The sequence below is a fragment of the Giraffa tippelskirchi genome, chromosome X (genome assembly GCF_054371585.1).
Source record: "Giraffa tippelskirchi isolate mGirTip1 chromosome X, T2T-mGirTip1v1.2.pri, whole genome shotgun sequence".
NCBI classification, from domain to species: domain Eukaryota; kingdom Metazoa; phylum Chordata; class Mammalia; order Artiodactyla; family Giraffidae; genus Giraffa; species Giraffa tippelskirchi.
In genome coordinates, this window is record NC_137289.1 from 124,253,194 (window position 1) to 124,271,226 (window position 18,033).

General features: G+C 37.4%; 1 protein-coding gene and 1 long non-coding RNA gene across 3 annotated transcripts in view; both read left to right on the plus strand.

Moving 5' to 3' along the window:
* Positions 1-18,033, plus strand: part of DMD (dystrophin) — a 2,147,259-nt gene that overhangs the window by 116,681 nt on the left and 2,012,545 nt on the right. The gene's annotated exons all lie outside the window — the stretch shown is intronic.
* On the plus strand, positions 885-9,019 carry LOC145535986 (uncharacterized). Its single transcript, XR_014075573.1, has 2 exons — positions 885-4,502; positions 8,516-9,019. It is a non-coding gene; the product is annotated as an uncharacterized LOC145535986 (long non-coding RNA).

An 18,033-nucleotide genomic window follows, 5' to 3' on the forward strand; every position in this document is an offset into this window, starting at 1 on the left:
TGATAACTGCTTTCTATGGGTGATTATGTGTAAGCAAAAAGTCAAATGATCAATCTTTATGTGAGCAAAAGGTGGTTGTTAAGATTGCAATTAAATCTGAATATGAAGATGATGCTGCGTTAGGAATAATGCATTTAAAGCATTTTCGATGTTTCTGTTATGAAAGCACCCCATCATCATGCAATCAGAATCTGCAAACATTTCTTTTGAGGCGTATGTAAACTCATGGCAAATTTATGTTCCTGCAGTATTTTAGTTCGGAACTTTCAGAAAAATTCAACATAATGTTTGAAATACATTTTTAAATATATTAATGTTTTATTGATTTCATTAGGCTATTTAGAGAGTTTTATTATTAATATATATGTAATTATCAGAACTGAAGACAATTCAAGGTTATGATATAGTTTGTAGTGTCCTAGTTATTATCTGTACCTTTTCATAGCCAAAAGGAAATAAGGTTTTGTTCAGAATAATTTACCCTTGTTTTATATGATGTTAGCCAAAACATAATGTAGTAAAACAATCTTTCTACCCTTTTACAATACTTGAATTCCATTATAGTGCTCATTACTTTGTCTGTTTTTCTCCATTGTCTTCCACAAAGATTTAGACACGTTTTCTAGTAATAACGTGCAACAAACTTAACGACAAAGAAGTAGAAAAACTATAGAATGGAGCCATACTTGTGTGTGGATAGGTTTATGCATTCAAATATTTATGGAAGACCCAGGACATAAAAGGCACTAGTTGCTGGAGTATGGTGATGAGAAAAAAACACCAACAATAACAATGCAAAAGCTATAAACACGGTGTCTCTTCTCATGGAAATTACTGTCAGTAGGGATGACACATAGACACATATTTGAATTTTTACAACATAAAGTAGCTCAGTTAAGAAAGACCATATTACAAAGAGATCACATGCAGACTGTGAGCATCCATTGGGAAAGGACTCTTGAGTCTTTATCTAAAAGATGAGTAGCTGTTAACCAAGAGGAGATGAGGGAAGCTCATTCTACTGGATGGAAAGTTCCTATGATGGGAAATAGCAGAAAGAAAAAAAAAAAGACCAGGGTAACTAAATCTAAGAAAATGATGATGCTATAGGAAGATGAAAAACTAGGTAGAAACCTTTACATGCCAGGTCTTACAGACCATGCTGAATATCCTAGGCATCTGGATATCTACCTTAAAGACAGCAGAAACCTGTTCAAGAATTGTGAGCAAACATGAGTTGATCATATTCATGTACCATATTGTTCCTTCTAGGTAAGTTGTCAAGAGGGTACCAAAGGGGTCAGAGGCAGTAGCAGGAAAGCTTGACAGTTGCTTTTATGGTAATTCAAGCAAAAGAGGCTGGTGGTGGCTTGGGTTAAGAGTGGTGATTAGGAAGATGGCCAGTTGACTTCAGATTTCGTTCTGAGATTCTTAGTGACCAAAGAAAATCAATAAGATCAAGTCTATTTTTCTTTCTTTTTGATAAAAGAAATTTCTTCAGGAAAAGAGAATTCTTTCCAATAAATTCTTTCTTATATCTACAGAAGTATTTGTCTCACTTGTGATTTTATTTTATATATTTCACTACATATATAGATATATATGTATGTATGTATATATATGTATAGGAATACACACACACATACATATATATGATACATATAGGTGAAGTAAATTTGATAATTTGTGGTACTATACCTGATCGTGTTATATAGTGAGTCACTCATAAAGGTTTAATTGAGTACTGAAATCTCAAGCAGTTCAAATACTTCTGTAATTCATTCATAAACTAGCTTTCCTGGGATTAAATGGACCCCTGGTTAAGTATCCCTGCTTTCAAATATCTTGATGATATTATGAAGAGACAGGAAGACAGAGAAACATAAATAAAAAAACAAATAGGATTATGTATGCTTTGCTGAAATTTTCATAAATATGTTTCAACTATAAATTTTAATTCATAGCTTAAATACAGATATTATATTCACATAAATGTGTGTGTTGCATGGGCTTCCCAGGTGGAACTAGTGCTAAAGAACCCACCTGCCAGTTGATGAGTCCTAAGAGACGTGGGTTCAATCCCTGGATCAGGAAGTTCCCTTGGAGGAGGGCATGGCAACCCCCTCCAGTATTCTTGCCTGGAGAATCCCATGGACAGAGGAGCCTGGCGGGCTATAGTCCATAGGGTTGCAAAGAGTTGGACATGACTGAAGCAACTTAGCACACAAACACATATGTTATATATGTGTGTGTATAAAGATCAGTGGAGAAATAACTCCAGAAAGAATGATGGGATGGAGCCAAAGCAAAAACGATACCCAACTGTGGATGTGACTGGTGATAGACGCAAAGTCCAATGCTGTAAAGAGCAATATTGCATAGGAACCTGGAATGTTAGGTCCATGAATCAAGGCAAACTGGAAGTGGTCAAACAGGAGATGGCAAGAGTGAACGTCGACATTCTAGGAATCAGCGAACTAAGATGGACTGGAATGGGTGAATTTAACTCAGATGACCATTATATCTACTACTGTGGGCAAGAATCCCTTAGAAGAAATGGAGTAGCCATCACGGTCAACAAAAGAGTCCAAAATGCAGTACTTGGATGCAATCTCAAAAACGACAGAATGATCTCTGTTCGTTTCCAAGGAAAACCATTCAATATCACAGTAATCCAAGTCTATGCCCCGACCAGTAACGCCGAAGAAGCTGAAGTTGAACAGTTCTATGAAGACCTACAAGACCTTCTAGAACTAACACCCAAAAAAGATGTCCTTTTCATTATAGGGGACTGGAATGCAAAAGTAGGAAGTCAAGAAACACCTGGCGTAACAGGCAAGTTTGGCCTTGGAGTACAGAATGAAGCAGGGCAAAGGCTAATAGAGTTTTGCCACGAGAACGCACTGGTACTAGCAAACACCCTCTTCCAACAACACAAGAGAAGACTCTACACGTGGACATCACCAGATGGTCAACACCGAAATCAGATTGATTATATTCTTTGCAGCCAAAGATGGAGAAGCTCTATACAGTCAGCAAAAACAAGACCAGGAGCAGACTGTGGCTCAGATCATGAACTGCTTATTGCCAAATTCAGACTTAAATTGAAGTAAGTAGGGAAAACCACTAGACCATTCAGGTATGACCTAGATCAAATCCCTTATGAGTATACAGTGGAAGTGACAAATAAATTTAAGGGACTAGACCTGATAGACAGAGTGCCTGATGAACTATGGACAGAGGTTCGAGACATTGTACAGGAGACAGGGATCAAGAAAATCCCCATGGAAAAGAAATGCAAAAAAGCAAAATGGCTGTCTGAGGAGGCCTTACAGATAGCTGGGAAGAGAAGAGAAGCGAAAAGCAAAGGAGAAAAGGAAAGATATTCCCATCTGAATGCAGAGTTCCAAAGAATAGCAAGGAGAGATAAGAAGGCCTTCCTCAGCGATCAGTGCAAAGAAATAGAGGAAAACAACAGATTGGGAAAGACTAGAGATCTCTTCAAGAAAATTAGAGATACCAAAGGAACATTTCATGCAAAGATAGGCTCGATAAAAGACAGAAATGGCATGGACCTAAGAGAAGCAGAAGATATTAAGAAGAGGTGGCAAGAATACACAGAAGAACTGTACAAAAAAGATCTTCATGACCCAGATAATCGCGATGGTGTGATCACTCACCTAGAGCCAGACATCCTGGAATGTGAAGTCAAGTGGGCCTTAGAAAGCATCACTACGAACAAAGCTAGTGGAGGTGATGGAATTCCAGTTGAGCTATTTCAAATCCTCAAAGGTGATGCTGTGAAAGTGCTGCACTCGATATGCCAGCAAATCTGGAAAACTCAGCAGTGGCCACAGGACTGGAAAAGGTCAGTTTTCGTTCAATCCCAAAGAAAGGCAATGCCAAAGAATGCTCAAACTACCGCACAATTGCACTCGTCTCACATGCTAGTGAAGTTATGCTCAAAATTCTCCAAGCCAGGCTTCAGCAATACGTGAACCGTGAACTTCCAGATGTTCAAGCTGGTTTTAGAAAAGGCAGAGGAACCAGAGATCAAATTGCCAATATCCCCTGGATCATTGAAAAAGCAAGAGAGTTCCAGAAAAACATCTATTTCTGCTTTATGGACTATGCCAAAGCCTTTGACTGTGTGGATCACAATAAACTGTGGAAAATTCTGAAAGAGATGGGAATACCAGACCATCTGACCTGTCTCTTGAGAAACCTGTATGCAGGTCAGGAAGCAACAGTTAGAACTGGACATGGAACAACAGACTGGTTCCAAATAGGAAAAGGAGTACGTCAAGGCTGTATATTGTCACCCTTCTTATTTAACTTATATGCAGAGTATATCATGAGAAACGCTGGGCTGGAAGAAACACAAGCTGATATCAAGATTGCCGGGAGAAATGTCAATAACCTCAGATATGTGGATGACACCACCCTTATGGCAGAAAGTGAAGAAGAACTAAAGAGCCTCTTGATGAAGGTGAAGGAGGAAAGTGAAAAAGTTGGCTTAAAGCTCAAGTTTCAGAAAACTAAGATCATGGCATCTGGTCCCATCACTTCATGGGAAATAGATGGGGAAACAGTGGAAACAGTGTCAGACTTTATTTTTTTGGGCTCCAGAATCACTGCTGATGGTGACTGCAGCCATGAAATTAAAAGACGCTTACTCCTTGGAAGGAAGCTTATGGCCAACCTAGATAGCATATATTTAAAAGTAGAGACATTACTTTGCCAACAAAAGTCCGTCTAGTCAAGGCTATGGTTTTTCCAGTGGTCATGTATGGATGTGAGAGTTGGACGGTGAAGAAAGCTGAGTGCCGCAGAATTGATGCTTTTGAACTGTGGTATTGGAGAAGACTCTTGAGAGTCCCTTGGACTGCAAGGAGATCCAATCAATCCATCCTAAAAGAGATCAATCCTGGGTGTTCATTGGAAGGTCTGATGTTGAAGCTGAAACTGCAATACTTTGGCCACCTCATGTGAAGTGTTGACTCATTGGAAAAGACCCTAATGCTGGGTAGGATTGGGGGCAGGAGGAGAAGGGGACGACAGAGGATGAGATGGTTGGATGGCATCACCGACTCGATGAACATGGATTTGGCTAGACTCCGGGAGTTGGTGATGGACAGAGAGGCCTGGCGTGCTGCAGTTCATGGGGTTGCAAAGGGTCAGATATGACTGAGCAACTGAACTGAACTGATATATATATAGTGTGTGTGTGTATATGTGTGTGTGTGTGTGTGTATATATATATATATATATGCATTGTGTATATACTTGTGTGCAAACCTTTGTTGTCACACACACATGCACAGTTTTACAGATTTCTCTGTCCTGAACTGAGAATGGGGAAAGCGTTTTTGTTTTTTTTTTAAACCGTCTATTGTAGAACCAAAATAATGGGAATCAACCAACATAAACCTTTGCCCTTTGACCTAAGGTTAGCTTCTTGCCTTACTATCTATTACCTAGATTACCTAACATAAATTGCTTAATGTTTATTCTTAAGTTTCTCTTCTTTAAAATAGGGAAAAATACATAACAAAAACTTTTCTTGTGAAGATAATGTATATATGAAGGCTGAGTAAAAGCATTAAGCTGTGTTTTGGGCTTGAAATTAAAATGTAAGAGATACTCTTTTGTCACGTAGTATACAAAATAATGGGCTTCCCTTGTGACTCAGCTGGTAAAGAATCTGCCTGCAATGCAGGAGACCTTGGTTCCATCCCTGGGTAGGGAAGATCCCCTGGAGAAGGGATCGGGTACCCAGTCCAGTATTCTGGCCTGGAGAATTTCCTGGACTGTATAGTCCATGGGGTTGCAAAGAGTCAGACACAACTGAGCGACTTTTACATTTTCATACAAAATAGTAACAATATAGTAATAATAAAAGATTTATTACCAAGAAAAGATATTAAATAGTAAGCTCATTGCGACTTCAGGGACTGCAGCCTGCCAGGCTTCTCTGTCCATGGGATTCTCCAGGCAAGAATACTGGAGTGGGTTGTCATTTCCTCCCCCAGGGGATCTTCCCAACCCAGGGATTGAACCCATTATAATATTGGATATACTGGAGTACTTCTTGCTGCTTCTTATTAATTTATGAACTTAAGAGACAGCGTTGCTGTGGATTTAAACTTAAATGAGCCCTTTACCTCCTTGATTTGTCTCCTAAGAGTATTCTGTTGTGTTTTTTATTTTTTTTTAATGTCCTTTTCTGGAGGCAAAATGTAAATATTCTCTACCCTCTACTTTTGTATCTTACTGCAAAGAATAATAATTAGCTCATTAATCTCAACTTTTAATATGCTTAGGTCAACAAAATTTCTTCTAGGACCTTTCATCATTTAACCCTGTGTACCACAGTTTCTTTTTCTTTTTACCACGGCTAATTCAAAGGTTTTTAATTTATAATTTTTATTTCCGCACTAGTCCCATTGTCCCATTGTATCTCTTTTATACCTATGTTTATCTTCATTTTTTAAGGATGAAACAGCCAGTTAAAATTTGAGTAGCAAAAGGTATCACGAGTTTTAAGTATCAGATTTACAACAGTATTTAATATCTCATTTAGTGATCAATATTTAATCTGTTAAATATTATAGTTAAAAGATTTTTCCACGCTAACTTTTCCTTATCATTATAACTTCTCTTTATTAGATAATCCTTTGCTTTCTAATGCACATGATTATGGCATGTTCAACTGTTCATTTAACTCTGCCCTCACCTCCCATTGTGGAATTCTACCATTTGTAAGGTGCTGTGGTAGGATTTGGGCCAGGTATAAAAGAATACAGTAGCTTCTCAGCCTTTGTGGTATTCATAGTTGAATAAACTCTATATAAAAATATATTGAGTTGAATATTAAAATAGAGGTAACTTTGGCAAGCTGTGGAAACAGTCAAGAATTGTTCATTCAGTTTGAGGAGACTAAGATTAGTTTCATAGAAGAGGTGTCATCTTGAAGATATCTAGAATTTGAAGGAATAAAAAAAATCACTCTAAGCAGAGGAACTAGAAAATATAAAGAAGTCATAAAATATAAAGAGAATTCAATAATTAGCAAGAAGCTGAATATAGCTAAGCAAAACTATAAAATAGAACTTTTTTGATTACTTCTTATGTCTTAATATACTTAGTTCTGTGCTTTAATTTCTTCATCATATGCTTAAAATAACCTCTATGAGGTAGGACTCATGTTACCCTTATTTTACAGAAAGTTTGAGAAATTTGCCTAAGGTCACACAGTTATCACCTGGCATAAACAGGATTCAGATTCTCACATTTTATAATTTTAAAACCTGTGCATATAAACATGGTGTGATACTACACAGAATGATGGAAAGTGAGTAGAAAAAGGTTTTTCCTCGAACAAAGCTGGAAAGCTTACTTCAAAGAAAGTAAAATGATATTACTCAAGAATTGCCTGGGAGATACAGGGGGATCTAAACCTCAAGCATAACCATCACCACAAATGTAATTTTTTAAGTCCTCATAGTTGGTCTTGACCTGTAAATTAAGTGCTCAATATTTTCTTGCTTAATATTACCTGAATTTTTAAATCTTTCCAAGATGTTAGCAATTTTATTAATTTTTATACCAAAGATTAGTTTTTATCTATGTTTAAACTTCAAATACTAGTTTAGACAACAAAGGTTAGCAGTTACCCAGGAACACTCTGAAGGCTTTTTTGTTGCTCTGTCACTCAGTCATGTCTGACTCTTTGTGACCCCATGTACCACAACACGCCAGGCTTCCCTGTCCTTCACCATTTCCCGGAGTTTGCTCAAACTCATGTTCATTGAGTCAGTGATGCCATCCAATCATGTCATCCTCTGTTGCCCCCTTCTCTTCCTGCCCTCAATCATTCCTAGCACTGGGGTCTTTTCCAATGTGTCGGCTTCACATCAAATGGCCACAGCACTGGAGCTTCACCTTAAGCATCAGTCCTATTGAATGGGCTTCCCTGCTGGCTCATATGGTAAAGAATCCACCTGTGATGTGGGAGACCCTAGGTTTGATCCCTGAGTTGGAAAGATCCCCTGGAGAATGGAACTGCTACCCCCTCCAGTATTCTGGCGTAGAGAATTCCATAGACAGAAAAGCCTGGTGGGCTACCGTCCATAGGGTCGCAAAGAGTTGGACACGACTGAGCAACTTTTAGTTTCTAATGAATATTCAGAGCTGCTCGTATATAGGACTGACTGATTTGATCTCTTAGTAGTCCAAAGGACTCTCAAGGGTCTTCTCCAGAACTACAGTTCAAGAGCACTTAGCCTTCACTATTGTACAATTCATCCAAAAAAACCATAGCTTTGACTATACAGACCTTTGTCAGCAAAGTGATGTCGCTGCTTTTTAATATGCTAAGTTTGTCATATTTTTCTTCCAAGGAGCAAGCATCTTTTAATGCCATGGCTGAAGTCACTATCTACAGTGATTTTGGAGACCAAGAAAAGAAAATGTGTCACTGTTTCCACTTTTTCCCCATCTATTTGCCATGAAGTGATGGAACCAGATGACATGATCTTAGTGATCTGAATGCTGAGATTTAAACCAGCTTTTTCACTCTCCTTTTTCACCCTCATCAAGAGGCTTTTTAGTTCCTCTTTGCTTTCTGCCATTAGAGTAGTGTCATCTGAAGACTTACCTAGTTCTTATCTCTAGACCCTCTGTAGAGTGAAGTGGTTTTAGTTACTAATCTCTTGAGATTTTCTGAGATCTCTCCTTTGGGAAGTATTCGGAATTGGCCGTCTCTTCTGATTTTTGAATTGTGAAAAGGCAATGAGTTTAGAAGCACCTGTGTTTCTTGGCAAGCAATAGAACATTTGTGCAAGACTCTAATAATTTAAATCCCTCTACATTTCTCTACTGGAGAGGAAAATGATATATTCTACTTTTGTATAATATTTTCCTTTTATTCTTTGACACTTTAAGTAGAAAAATATAAAATGACATGGTCTACTAAAATAAGTTACACAAATAAACCTCCCTTCTCTGAAAAAAAAAACACATAACTATATATTTATTTATATAAAACATATATAATTATATATACATTTACATGTTAGTATTCTAAATATTTTAAACTTTATAATCTAACAACCTAGATTTTTATATCTTGGGTCACTCTAAAGTATTTAATATTTTTTAGTTTACAAGTATTAATCAGAAGTTTGTGTATGAGTAATTACAAAGATATTTTGGTTTTTCACATCCTATACTAAATAGCAAATGTTAGACATCATTTCATAATATAAAATGTTTGTACCCTATTTTATAGCTTTGAGTTTTCAATTTCTGTACCTACACAAAGAAAATGGAAACACATGTTAATAACAGATGTTGTTTTGAAAGATATGTGAATAAATGTCCTACCTTATAATTAGTTTTGACTTAATACAAAAAGTCTTGAATTCTTTAAAAAAAAATACCTGAGATAGTCACATTTTCAGGTTAATTTTAAAAATTCTACATTATCTCATCTTCATAGGAAAAACATTTGATATCTATGCTTTAGAATTTTGATATTTTTCTCTTTCCATTTATCTTAAACCTTTGAATGATACAGGGGCTTCCCTGTTGGATCAGACTGTAAAGAATCTGCCTGCAATGCAGGAGATCTAGGTTCAATCCCTGGGTCAGGAAATTCCCCTGGAGAAGGGGATGCAACTGACTCCAGTATTTCTGCCTGGAGAATTCCAAGGACAGAGAGAAGTCTGGTGGGCTATAGTCTGTGGGGTTGCAGTCAGTCAGCCGTGACTGAGTGACTTGCACTTTGGATGATATAGTCTTTCTGAATTCACAGTGAAGACAATGATCAGAAAATTGTGAATAGATGAAGGAATTTAAAAATTTCAATCCTATGTTGCTTGCAATTATTTTCCTAATGCAAATTTGTTGATTTAATAAATTCTGCTATGTCATAGTTTAAATCTTGGCTACTGGCCTTGTCGGTAGTTCTGGCTTTTGAATGTTGTCAGATACTTTTGTTAAATCAGAAGACACATGATACACATATGAAGTTTTTTTTTTCCTGTAGTAGATATTGGATTTTTTTTTAACTTTTTTTTTTTTTTCTGTTTTCACACTGGCAATAATCATCACTAAATTGTAGCAGTGCTAGTTTGTATTTCTGTAGAGTAGCTACACCTACTGTTTTCTAATTTGACCTTTGCATAACAATGACTGGGTTTTAGGGTTTTTATCCCTATGCAAATTATATGCCTCCAGAGAATCTTATCCTGGGATTGTTTGAGTGGAGAGTGATAAGAGATAGTGGAAGACTCTGAATATAATGGCATCTGACAGCCTCTCGGTTAAATAACTCTGCTTTGTCTTTGAGCTTTACCATCTGAGAAAGGACAGAAGATAAGGGAAATCTGATTTTAAAAGAAAGTGAAATCTGATTGGATGGTCTCTGGCCAATTTCTCATATTATGGATTTCTAAAATGAGATTGTTCTGAATTCTTAAGTGTTAGCACAGTCACTGGGTTGTTTTAGTATAACTTGCCATTTGAAATAGAAATACATTGTGTTGCAACGCTAGAAGATGTGAGATGGTGACTTACAAAAATATTTTCGTACCTATCTAGAAGACACCATATTTTATAGAGAAGAGATAATGAAGCTTGTCTTTTTAGAAACAAGTATAGTGTGAGGATTGAATGATTATTAATATTCATGATACTTAGCAGTGTGCTAAGTGTAAAATTGTAATTAGAAAATAATAATCATAAAATACTGAATTGAAACCTTTGTAAGACCTTTAGGAATGAAATCACTAATTTAATGTATAAGTGATTAAGTATTTATTCCTTTTTATGGGAAAATGGTCAATTTATGAAGTTGTGATTTTTTTATGGCATGCTCTATTTTTCAGCAAACGAGTTCTTTCAAACTTGTGTATATCAAACAAGTTTATTATTACTTTTAATTCAGGACGTACAGTTAGAGGATTTTATCATGTCTCTGACATTGAAAGTGAAGGATTTGTATATCACTTCAAACTGATAAATGATATTAAAAGAAATTTCTGAATTGAACAGCCTTTGCTGACTTTTTCTGGCCACATAAATTCCAGAATATAAAGTGGCAAACTAATTAGGTATACAGATAATTTAAAAGCACAGATCTTCCTTGGCTTACTGTGGAATTACATCCCAATTAACCCATGTGCTGTACTAAGTCACTTTAGTTGTGTCCAACTCTTTGCAGACCCTATGAACTGTAGCCCACCAGTCTCTGCTGTCCATGGAGATTCTCTAAGCAAGAATACTGGAATGGGTTGCCATGCCCTCATCCAGGGGATCTTCCCAACCCAGGAATTGAACCTGGATCTCTTAAATCTCCTACATTGGCAGGCGGGTTCTTTACACTAGTGCTACCTGGGAAGCCATCAATAAACCCATAGTAAGCGAAAGATATCATAAGGGGAAATGCATTTGATACACTTAACCTACCAAACACCATGGCTGAGACTACCTTAAATATGCTCAGAACACTTACATTAACCTACAGTTGGGCAAAATTATCTAACATAAAGCCTATTTTATAAGATAGTGTTGAATATATCATAGAATTTATTGAGGACTGTACTGAAAGTGAAAAACAGAATGATTGTATGAGTACAGAAAAATTCTTTTTTTTTAAATTTAATTTTATTTGTTCCTCTCTTTGTGCTGAGTCTTGGTTGCTGCACATGGGCTTTCTCTAGTTGTGGCAAGTGGGGGCTTCTCTGGTTGCAATGTGCAAGCTTCTTGTTGTGGAGCACGGGCTCTAGGCACACAGACTTCAGTAGCTGTGGCTTAAGGGCTCTAGAGCGCAGGCTCAGTAGTTGTAGTGCTTAGGCTTAGTTGCTCCATGACATGTGGGATCCTTCTGCACCAGGGATCCAACTAGTGTCCCCTGCATTGCAAGGCAGACTCTTAACCACTGGACCACTGGGGAAGCCACCAGAACAATTCTAAGTGTATCAATACTTTACTGTCGTGATCACGTGGATATGTGGGAGCTGCCACTGCCCAGCATCACCAGAGAGTATCACGCTACAGTGCAGCATATTGCTAGCCTGGAAAAAGAGCAGAATTCAAAGTGTGATTTCTACAGCATGCATGTCGCTTTTGCACCACTGTAAATTTGAAAAATCATTGTATATCAGAGACCATCTATAGGTTACTTTAGGAAGTGCGTGCTCGGTATTTCAGTTGTGTCTGATTCTTTGTAACCCCATGGACTTCAGCCTGCCAGGTTCCTCTGTCCATGAGATTTCCCAGGCAGAATACTGGAGTGGATTGCCATGTTCTCCTTCAGGGAATCTTCCTGACCCAAGGATCGAACCCAAGTCTCTTGCATCTCCTGCACTGACAGGGGTTCTTTACCACTGAGTCCCTTACGAAGCCCTTATTTTAGTGAGTACTGAGGTCCGAACAGTAAGTAGAACCTGGGGCTGAAAACATCATGGCTTGATGGAAATTAAGCGGCCTGATTTTTACAAATCACTACAACAATAAATAGCAGCATAACATGTAAACTTGCATGTCAAATCATGTTTATCTTAGTGTAGGGGAGGCATCATCTGCCCGTATACCAGTCCCCACTGATAAAATGCTCACAAGAGCTGCTCCATGCACTGGCTGGCTATCTCATTGAAACTTTGCCCTAGGAGTCCTTATGACCTTTTAGCTTATTCCGTAGCTAGATTCCATCCACCATTAGCTACCTCAATGGCACATTTCCAGGTGATTCAGAAGTTATTTAGAGAAGATTTTGATGCTCTCAAATACCCGATAAACATTCAAGGTCTCTCAGTAATTTCATTTGGACATCTCTAAATGAAAAACAGAGAGATTAGATGAAATCCTCACATAATAATCTGTGCATGTATATATATTTTTTTAACCAGCACATGCCTTTGGGCTTTTTGTTCAGTGTTCCGTCCAGTTGATTTTGCTGCATTGAAAAGCCACTACGAACACATTTTTCAATCTAGCTGGCTCCATTTTTGTATGCTAAATTGCACTGAATACAATCTATGATTGCAACTTTGCCTTTACTTCCATCTATTGGCTATTTTTGCAAGATGTATAACTTAATTGAAAGATAAGTACAACCTTTTCACTTAGAATCTTTATGAAAAATGTAAAAGATGCTTTGCCAGTCTGAATAGTTAATTGAGTTTGACTGTACCAAGGTAAGTTGCAAATAGTGTGTCCATGGCAACTCTTTATGTCATAAAAAATTTAAAGGGCCTGTATTTAATGTGACTCTTTTTTAAGTTCACTTAATGGAGTAAGAAAAACTGGATATATAGAGTCTAAGATTAAAGCATCATAATTGAAGTAAGGTAATATGAAGAGGCTCACACAATAGTGATTATGCTTCAGATGAATACAGTCTTCCTTAAACTCAACCAAAGTCTCATAACTCTTGAATTTATTCACCATGATGTAATAATGACAGTGTGTGGATGATAAGTATCACACTTTGTAAAGGTAAATTGTCTTACAGTGTAACAGGCTCTTTCCTATACAGTGGTACATTTGAATATCCCATTAGCCCTGGATACATGTTTGTCCATTTTTCAGTCAAGGAAATTGACTGATAGAGTTATCCTGTTCAGGATCACATAATTACTAGATGATAAAGCCACAGTCAAACCCAGATATTCTAACTTCAAGTCTAGTGTTCTCATCCCTGTTCTCGTCCTTTGGTGATAGCATCAAGTTTGTGGGAAGGGTAGAACAGACACACAAATCTGTGCACTATGTTTCAGAACATATTTTGCTTCTAACTGACCTGCTTACCCATGCATTCCTCATGCACCTGTCTGTTTTTTCAGGCTAAAGGGCCCTTCCATCATAGTGGCTTTTGCTTTTTCATTCCTGTGTCTGTGTTCCCCACCTTAGATTTAAGTAATCATATTTTTCTCTCCTTACCTTGACAAAAGAGGATTGGGATAGTTCTCTATTAAGAAAGTAAAGAAAAAATTATGGCTAGAGATATAGTCTGATAGATATGAAAGCCAGGAAGCAGGAACTGCATTTTCCAATTATACAAAAATAAAGTAGTATTCTCCTTTGAATTTTCCTTTAATCTTGTACATTCTTTATGTAAAATCAAATGAATAAACATTCATTGATAAATAAGTTTTATAGTAACTCAATAATTATTTTTAATGTTATTATAATATTTATTCTGTTCTAGGAACCTAGGAATTGCACCTCTAGCTTTTGTTTACATAAAACTCTTCTATTGACGCAGGAAGAACTGGCAGTCATATTGTTGGGGATGCCAGAGTTGAACTCATCCCTGACAATATTCTGTTGTACTCCTAATGTATACAAGATGAGGTTCAGGTTCATATGTGTGTGTGTGTGTATTATATCTGTGTATGCACAAACATATAGTTATTATATGTGCATGTACTATACATTAAAATAAAATTAAATGTTTACTCTATAATTAATGAACATATTTCAATGTTTAGAGGGATTTTAACATGATAAAATGGCTTCATTATCTTTTCTAGACAATCTGCTAACAGTGCTTTTCCAGCAACCTATCCCTTCCCCCACCTCTTTGACACTACACCAAGATTGTTTCTTCCCCATTCTGTTGATGTAATTATCCTTGCATAATTTAAAGCAAGATTTCCTGGAGATGTAGATCCACAAAATTGTTGATATGCCTTGAGCTCAAATGATGCTTCTGTTCAATTTGTTTACGTTTCTGCTTGAGCAGAGTTTTTGTGTCATAAGTAAAACGGCAAGAAATAATATTATAGTAGAGATGGCCTTTCATGGAATGTTGTCGTTGTTCAGTCACTAAGTCATGTCTAACTCTTTGTGACCCCATGGACTGCAGCACACCAAGCTTCCCTGTCCTTCACCACCTCCCAGAGTATGCTCAAAGTCATGTTCATTGAGTCAGTGATATCATCCAACCATCTAATACTCTGTCCCCACCTTCTCCTCCTGTCCTCAATCTTTCCCAGCATCAGGGTCTTTTCCAATGAGTCACTTCTTCACATCAGGTGGCCAAAGTATTGGAGCTTCAGCTTCAGCTTTAGCACCAGTCCTTCCAGTGAATATTCAGGGTTGATTTCCTTTAGGATTGACTGGTTTGATCTCCTTGCTATCCAAGGGACTCTCAAGGGTCTTCTTCAGCACAACAATTTGAAAGGATCAATTCTTCAGTGCTTAGCCTTCTTTATGGTCCAACTCTCACATCCATATATGACTACTGGAAAAACCATAGCTTTGACTATATGGACCTTTGCCAGCAAAGTGATGTCTCTGTTTTTTAATACGCTATCTAGGTTTGTTATAATTTCATGGCTGCAGTCACCGCCTGCAGTGACTTTGGAGCCAAAGAAAATAAAATCAGCCACTGTTTACACATTTTCCCCATCTATTTGCCATGATGTGATGACACCAGATGCCATGATCTTAGTTTTTTGGATGTTGAGTTTTAAGCCAGCTTTTTCACTCTCCTCTTTCAGCCTCATAGAGAGTGTCTTTAGTTCCTTTTGCTTTCTGCCATTACAGTGGTATCACCTGCATATATGAGGTTGTCAATATTTCTCTGGCAATCTTGATTCCAGCTTGGGATTCATCCAGCTCAGCATTTCACAAGATGCACTCTACATATAAGTAAAATAAGCAGGATGACAATATACAGCCTTGACGTACTCATTTCCCAATTTGGAATCAGTCCATTGTTCCATGTCCAGTTCTAACTATTGCTTCTTGACCTGCATACAGGTTTCCCAGGAGATAGGTAAGATGGTCTGGTATTCATATCTCTTTTAAGAATTTTCTACAATTTGTTGTGATCCACACAGCTTTAGCATAGTCAGTGAAGCAGAAGTAGATGTTTTTCTGGAATTCCCTTGCTTTTTCTATGATGCGTTGGATGTTGGCCATTTGATCTCTGGTTCGTCTGCGTTTACTAAATCCAGTTTAGCCATCTAGAAGTTCTCAGTTCATGTACTGCTGAAGCATGTGGAATGAGCACAATTGTATGGCAGCTTGAACATTCTTTGGCATTTCCCTTCTTTGAGATTGGAATGAAAACACATTTCCCAGTCCTTTGGCCACTGCTGATTTCCAAATTTGCTGGCATAGTGAGTACAGCACTTTCACAGTATCTTCTTTTAGGATTTTACATAGCTCAGCTGGATTTCCATCACCTTCACTATCTTTGTTCGTAGTAATACTTCCTAAGGCCCACTTGACTTCCCACTGGCTCTAGGTGAGTTACCACACCATTGTGGTTATCTGGGTCATTAAGACCTTTTTTGTACAGTCCTTCTATGTATTCTTGCCATCTCTTTTTAATCTCTTCTGCCTCTGTTAGTTCATGACTGTTTCTGTCCTCTATTGTGCCCATCTTTGCATGAAATGTTCCCTTGGTATCCTTAATTTTCTTGAAGAAATCTCTAGTCCTTCCCTTCTATTATTTTCCTCTATTTCTTTGAATTTTCTCTTAAGAACGCTTTCTTATCTCTCCTTGCTATTCTGTGAAACTCTACATTCAGTTGGGTATTTCCTTTTCTCATTTGCTTTTCCCTTCTCTTCTTTTCTCAGCTATTCGTAAGGACTCCTCAGACAACCATTTTACCTAATTGCATTTCTTTTTCTTTGAGATGGTTTTGATCACTGCCTTCTGTATAATGTTATGAATCTCTGTCCGTAGTTCTTCAGGCACTCTGTCTACCAGATTTAGTTTCTTGAATCTACTCATCACCTCCACTGTATAATCATAAGGGATTTGATTTAGGTCATACCTGAATGATCTAGTGGTTTTGCCTGCTTTCTTCAATCAAAGCCTGACTTTTACAATAAGGAACTCATAATCTGAGCCACAGTCAATTCCAGGTCTTATTTTTGCTGACCATATAGAGCTTCTCCATTTTCAGCTGCAAAGAAGAATCAATCTGATTTCAGTATTGACCATCTGGTGATGTTCATGTGTACAGTTGTCTCTTAGGTTTTTGGAAGAGTGTGTTTGCTATGACCAGTGCGTTCTCTTGATGAAACTCTGTTAGCTTTTGCCTTGCTTCATTTTGTACTCTAAGGCCAAACTTGCCTGTTACTCCACGTATCTCTTGACTTCCTACTTTTTCATTCCAGTCCCTTATGATGAAAAGGACATCTTCTTTTGGTGTTAGTTCTAAAAGGCCTTGTAGGTCTTCAACTTCAGCTTCTTAGGCATTAGTGCCTGGGGCATAGACTTGGATTTCTGTCCTGTCGTTACTTTCATGGATGGATTTAAGTAAATACTGGCTGTAAGGAATCCAAGAATATTAGCATTTTTCTTGGAATCCTTAACCATAATACTTAACCCAGAGCAAAACTTTTCTCAAATGATGGTGAAGTATCAAATTCATTAAATTTTAGTTCCCTGGACTACCTTGGAATAAACTGCCTATGAGTTTTCCTGCTAAGAATTGAACTGTTTGTTTGTTGTTCATTTTCCCCCGAATCCAGGAAAGTTGTTCTTCAGTTTAGATTGATGTTGACAAGGTCTTCTTCATAACAGCAGGTGTTAGGCTATAATTGGTCATTATAGAATTATATTTTGCTTGGAGAAATTTAGAAAACAAGATACGCATATTCTTGTTGTAAAAATTGACTCTGGTTCAAAAATCAGAAGGATGGCATGGGATAGAATATGTAAATTATCAGAATGTATCATTTTATTGCACAATCAGTATATTTAAAAGGCACTAAAATCAATGTGAATACCCCTGGGAAAACACTCTTCTTGAGCCTAACCTGCAAAAAATGCACTTTTTACCTTAGCTAATATAGATATTGAGAATTAAAAAAAAAAAACAACAGGGGAATAAAATATGGCCAGATGACCTCTTTGTTTGTCTATAAGTGAAAGTCGCTCAGTCGTGTCTGACTCTTTGCGACCCATGGACTGTACAGTCCATGGAAATCTCCAGGCCAGAATACCACAGTGGGTAGCCTTTCCCTTCTCCTGGGGATCTTCCCAACCCAGGGATCGAACCC